The sequence below is a fragment of the Anomaloglossus baeobatrachus genome, chromosome 3 (assembly GCF_048569485.1).
Source record: "Anomaloglossus baeobatrachus isolate aAnoBae1 chromosome 3, aAnoBae1.hap1, whole genome shotgun sequence".
In the NCBI taxonomy this organism is placed as follows: domain Eukaryota; kingdom Metazoa; phylum Chordata; class Amphibia; order Anura; family Aromobatidae; genus Anomaloglossus; species Anomaloglossus baeobatrachus.
This window is the reverse complement of record NC_134355.1, coordinates 409946998-409952997: the sequence shown is the minus strand read 5'-3', so window position 1 is coordinate 409952997 and position 6000 is coordinate 409946998.

Genomic DNA, 6000 nt, shown 5'->3' with positions numbered 1-6000 from the left:
AAAACGGATGTGTGAAAGTAGCCTTAGCTGGATCTATTGCAGTGGCAACAAGTGGTAGTTAGGATTGGTCTGGCCAGCCTGTGTGAATTATTCAGTATTAAATCTATATGGCATCTAAGCATCTTAATTTAAAATCTAAACTCTCTGGAGAGGATTTAGCAAAAATGTTGCAAACAAAAAGTAGAGCTGTTTCCAATCGGATTCCAGCTCCGTTTTTATTTCATTGACCCTTAATTAAATGAAATCAGTAACCTCTTTGGTGGCTTTAGACAACTGTTCTCTTGCCCTTGCACTATCTTTGATGCTTTGATTAGGCACCTCCTCGGTGTTATTCATTGAAGCAAACTGAAACTGCAAAGCAAGGGAATGTTTCTTAGAGAAATAGTGACACCTAGTGGTCTCTTGGTATGGCTGCATTAGAATCATTTAACAGTTTTTATCAATATATGGTCAGCATTTTACATCAGTATTTGGAAGCCAAAATCAGTAGTGGGTGAAAAATGCAGAAGTGCATGTGTTGTTATTATACTTTTCTTCTGACTATTCTGCTCCTGGTTTTGGCTTGCAAATATTGATATAAGATACTGACCAAATACTGAATGTGTGAACGTGGCCTTAAATGGAGGGAATTTTAGGTGGATAAATACCTCTCCATTTGTGTTCGTGGGGGTCAAAGTGCGTAGTACTAGTCCCTTAACCCCGTCACGACCGGCCGATTTTGCACTTTACGTTTTTTTCCGCCATTCTTCTTTTTTATTTTTAGTCAATATGGTCATGTGAGGGCTTCTCTTTTGCAGAACCAGTTGTACTTTTAAATGAAACCATGAGTTTTACCATATATTGTACTGAAAATGTAAAAATAAAATTCCAAATGCAGAAAAATTGCAAAAAAAATGGGCTTGAACTATTGTTTTTGAGACATTTTAGTCACAGTGTTCACTATATGGTAAAACTGATGTGTGGCTGTGATGCCTCAGGTCGGTGCGAGTTTTTGCGCCAATTTACGCTACTCATAGCATTCTCATTTTTCTGGCTCTATGGCTCAGTGACGGCTTATGTTTTGCATCTCGAGTTGACGTTTTTAACCGTACTATTTGTGCGCAGATGCTATACTTTGATCACCTATTATTGCATGTTGCACAAAATGTTTGGCGACCAAAAAATGTAATTTTGGTGTTTAAAATTTTTTTTTTGCCGCTATGCTGTTTACCGATCAGATGAATTGATTTTATATTTTCATAGATTGGGCGTTTTTGAACGCGGCGATACCAAATGTGTGTATATTTTTTATTTTTTTAACCCTTTAATTTTCAATGGGGCGAATGGGAGGTGATTTTAGTTTTTTAAACTGTTTTAAACTTTTTTTTATTTTACTAGTCTCCCTAGGGGGCTATAACGATCAGCTGTCTGATCGCTCATTAATTTCTCCTGATCAGAGCAGCACCGCTCATACCGGGAGAAGCAATCATCTCTTGTAACAAGCAGTACTCGACTGTTTCTTACAGGATATGAATCATGTGAGCACAGGAGTCATCAAATGACTCTGTGCTGCCATGACAAATACCGGATCCACGTGATCACGTCATGTGACTTCCGGTATCGACCTGTGAGTAATGTTATAGCACGATCGTGTCACGCTCCCTGGGTCCCCTGCCTTGCTTCCCGGCTCCCCTGCCACGCTCCCCGGCTCACCTGCCACGCTCCCCGGCTTCCCTGCCTCGCTCCCCGGCTCCTCTGTCAGGCGTCCCCCGCTCCACAGCCTCCAGGCCCCATCACCGGCGGTCTCCAGGCGGCCCGGTCCTGTCCTGCCTCCTGTTCACCGCTCCCTGCCCTGGCTTCTGGCACCCGGGCCTCGCGCATGCGCATTAGGGCGCGCGCGCGGTCATTGACCCTTTCTTAAAGGGCCAGTGTCCTCAAACAGGATATTGAAGGATCAGGTACTGGGTATATAGGGGGATCCTTTCCAAGTGGGCGGGGCCTGTTCTTCGTGTTTTCTAAGCTAGGAGTCAGGTCTCCTTGTGTCTGTGATATACTCACCTATCTCTCTCGTAGAGCCGTTCCTGCCTCGCCAACCGGTCCTGACGATACCTGAACCCCGAACGGTGACGGCCTGCCATCCCGTCAGTTCCGGCCATCTCCGATCCCTGTGGTGACCCACCATCTCGCTCCATTGGTTCCGGACTCTGCCTGACAACATCTCGGCCTCCGAACCTGAGCTCCGTCACCCGGACTACCATCAGAGACCCCGTGGTCCCAGGGACTTCTTTACTCCACTCCTCTAAACGGACTGTCCTGCTAGTGCTCTGGCTACCGGGCACCTTGTCCTCGGTGAGGTGTTCTGCCCAGTGGATCCACCTCCTGGGTCTGCCCGTCCACCTGGCCCTAACAGATCGCTATTATATTGTCAGCTGTACAAATCAGCTGAGATATGCGCTGACCTCCCCTGGCTGTCGGCAGCAGCCGGGGGAAATTAACACTATCACTGCAATGACGGAATTTTATTGCTCGCGGTTGATATGTTAAGGGATCACTATTACATCTCAAAAGCATTGCAAAAGTGAGATTATTTCCAAAATGGCAATATTTTTTTCTACAAAACACAGTATCTGCATTACTATTGTTAATATACAGTGGAAGCCCCAAATTATTTATTTTTTCTTGTACATTTGTGTGTATTTTCATCGTCATATGCTGCTCTGCATCCAGTTTTACATAGCACAGTGGCTGGTCCTGTTCTTATCTGCTAAAACTACATTTCCCAGCAGCCCTTGCTCCTCCTCAGTGTACTTGCTTCTCCCACAGCTCTCCTTTGTGCTTTCCAATAGAGATAGATCTGAAATTTTGTATTTATATGGATGAGGTGACCTTTGTTAGTTTTTAACGTAGTGACAGTAACCCACTATTTGACCAATGTTTATTACTAGTTACAAACTCCACATTCATTGGCGTTTCATGGAGATCTTAAAGGGATTCTGTCATGTCAGATGACGCTATTAGAAAGGTGCTGGGCCACTGTACTGAAAGTGTGGAACTCGGGAGACAATGAACCTTATTCTTCCTGGGAGTCAGCAGCTTTCAGTCATACAGGCATGCCAGCATGGCTACAGTCATTGCTAAGTACAAAATGATCGGTGGCCGTATGCACGTCATGGCACTCTGACAGTCAGCTCTACGCTGATGCACTACAGAGCCGTCCGTAGATCCAAGAGCCGAGGCATATTTACAGCTGCCGCTCACAGTGCTGTGAGTGGTGACTGTACCATGCTGGCTTGCCTGTATGACTGAAAGCTGACAGCTCCTGGGAGGAATTAAATTATTTTTTCCCAAGAGCCATGTTTTCAGTACAGCATCCAAGAACCTTTCTAATGCTATTAAAATGCAAATTAACCTTAATATCTGCAGGTAAATAGTGTCATCCGATGTGACAGGTTCCCTTTAAGAGCAGGATCATACTCTTCCTTGCATTCATAGCAAAGACAAGCATAGCATAGCTTAGCTGTGTTACTAGCTAGCAGCCAGGGCAATGGGGATGCCATGAGAAAGTCTGGGGGATATGTTATTAGAAAGGGTCATAAATGTATCTGTTTTTTTTTTTTTAAAATTAGATAAGGTCATTAGGTGCAAATGCAGCTAATATCATTGGGATCTATGACATAACATAGCTGAGCTGTGTCAAATCAGCTGCTGCCAGATGTTTTATTAGACAGGGACACTAGGTGCCTCTGAGTATGCTGAATCAGCAGCATTAGAATGACTGAAAGACTGATTCAATGGCAACAGACTGTGAAAAAAGCCAAGGGTCATCATTGGGAGGTGATAGCTTCAAAACTGTGAAGATTTAAAAATATCTTGTATTGGTATTCACCCATTATTATTTCTATATGTACAGAAAATTGAGACTATGTTGTCATTTTGAGAATAACTAGAGTTGAGCGAGTACCTAACTATTCGTACTCGCTATACTCATAATGAATACTGTCTAATATTCACATATTCATTCTGAATAGCGTGTGCAATGCAAGTCAATGGGGAAAACTCGCAAAGTAACGAGTAACCCAAATGCCGCACTATTTGCAACTTGCACGACTAGTACGGCATTCGGGTTACTCGTTACTTTGTGACAGTATTCGTTATGAGTATAGCGAGTACGAATAGTTAGGCACTCGCTCAACTCTAAAAATAACCTTTTAAATAGTAATTGTGAAATTACAGTATTTAACATTATAATTTTTATTTAAAAAGCATTTATGTATTTAAAATACTATTTTATCAAAATATGATTGTATTTTGCAAATGTATAGAGTAACTATAGTTACACTGATGAGAAAAAGGGTAACAGTGTTTTGAACTTTTGACTTACAGTGGCCATATCTCACCAGTCACTACAGCAGGGGTGGGGAACCTCAGGCCCACGGGTCGTATGCTGCCCCTGATGACATTTTCTGTAGTCCCAGAGCAGATTCCCAGGGACTGCAATGCTCATGAGGCAGCTGCATCTTGCTGGCTGCTGGTCCTTTAAACGATGCACGCAGCATTCAATGCTGAATGCTGCGATGCCTAAACTGGAGGAGTATGTCCTCACGCTGGCCAGGGCCAGTGTGAGGAGGTACTTTTGGGTGGGGTAGAAGCGCGATGCGTTCTCGTCCTACAGAAGAGCAGCGTCTGCCTCAGCGTCCCCTAGGTCTGTCTGTGTCCTCAGCGTCCCTCAGTGCTCTCTGTGACTCTAGCGTCTCTCAGTGCTGGTCCCCAGGTCTGTCTGTGTCCCCAGTGTCCCTTAGTGCTCTCTGTGCCTCTAGCATCCCCCAGTGCTCATTCCAGGTCTGTCTGTGTCCCTAGGGCTGTCTGGCCTGCCTGTGTTCTCAGTGCCCCCAGATCTGTTTGTACCCCCAGTATCCCCCAGGTCTGTTTGTGCCCCCAACTTCCCCCAGGTCTGTTTGTGCTTCCAGTGTCCCCCAGGTCTGTTTGTGCTCCCAGCATCCCCCAGGTCTGTTTGTGTTCCCAGCGTCCTCCAGGTCTGTTTGTGCCCCCCACATTCCCCGGGTCTGTTTGTAATCCTAGCATCTTCCAGGTCTGTTTGTATTCCTAGTGTCCCCCAGGTCTGTTTCTGCCCCATTGTACCCCAGGTCTGTTTGTGCTCCCAGCGTCCACCAGGTCTATTTGTGATCCCAGCATCCCCAGGTCTATTTGTGATCCCAGCATCCCCAGGTCTGTTTGTGTTTCCAGAGTACCCCAGGTCTGTTTGTGCCCTCAGCAGCATTCCCCAGGTCTGTTTGTGCCCCAAGCATCCTCCAGGTCTATCTGTGCCCCCCAGCTAGATGATGCGGTTTCTCTTTTCTTCATCGCTACTCCTTGATTCAAACCAGTGACCTTCAACTTGGCAGTCAATCTAATAACACACTGAGCAATTAGGGAATGTGAGGACAAGTTGTAATTTATAGTATACAGGAGGAAAAAGATTTTTCATGCACCAGAAGCAAAACAATGCAGTGACATGACAAGAATCTGCATAACTAATCATAAGGTAAATAGTTGCAATTGTGTCGCCCCAGGGATGCTGATCCTCTTCAGGGACGCCACAGGACTTCTCCAGTATGGTAAACAGGTAATGTCAGTTTTATTTTATGTATCGTGACGCAACTCACAGCTTGTGGTCAGGGATATGGATGACCGCCGCTGCAGATTTTATGAGCGTCTGGGGCTGATGGGGTCTGCAGTTAGATGGTGTAGCCTCCCCTGAGTGAGGCAGGCCCCAGGGGCTCAGATGTGTAGAACAACAGGTCCCAGAATAACTCAGGCTCAGTCCAAAAGTCTTTCAACTGTTTTTACTCACTCAGGTGTTATGGTGAGCTGACCCGGGCGATGCTGTGATAAACCAGATTGAACCAGGGCTCCTTCGGACCAGTCTAGTTAGTTTGCTCGCCTTCCTAGCACTTCTATATTCGGATAACCTCTGACTTGAAGTACCGTGGGGTCTATCCAGGGAGTCGCAACTGCCTTTTC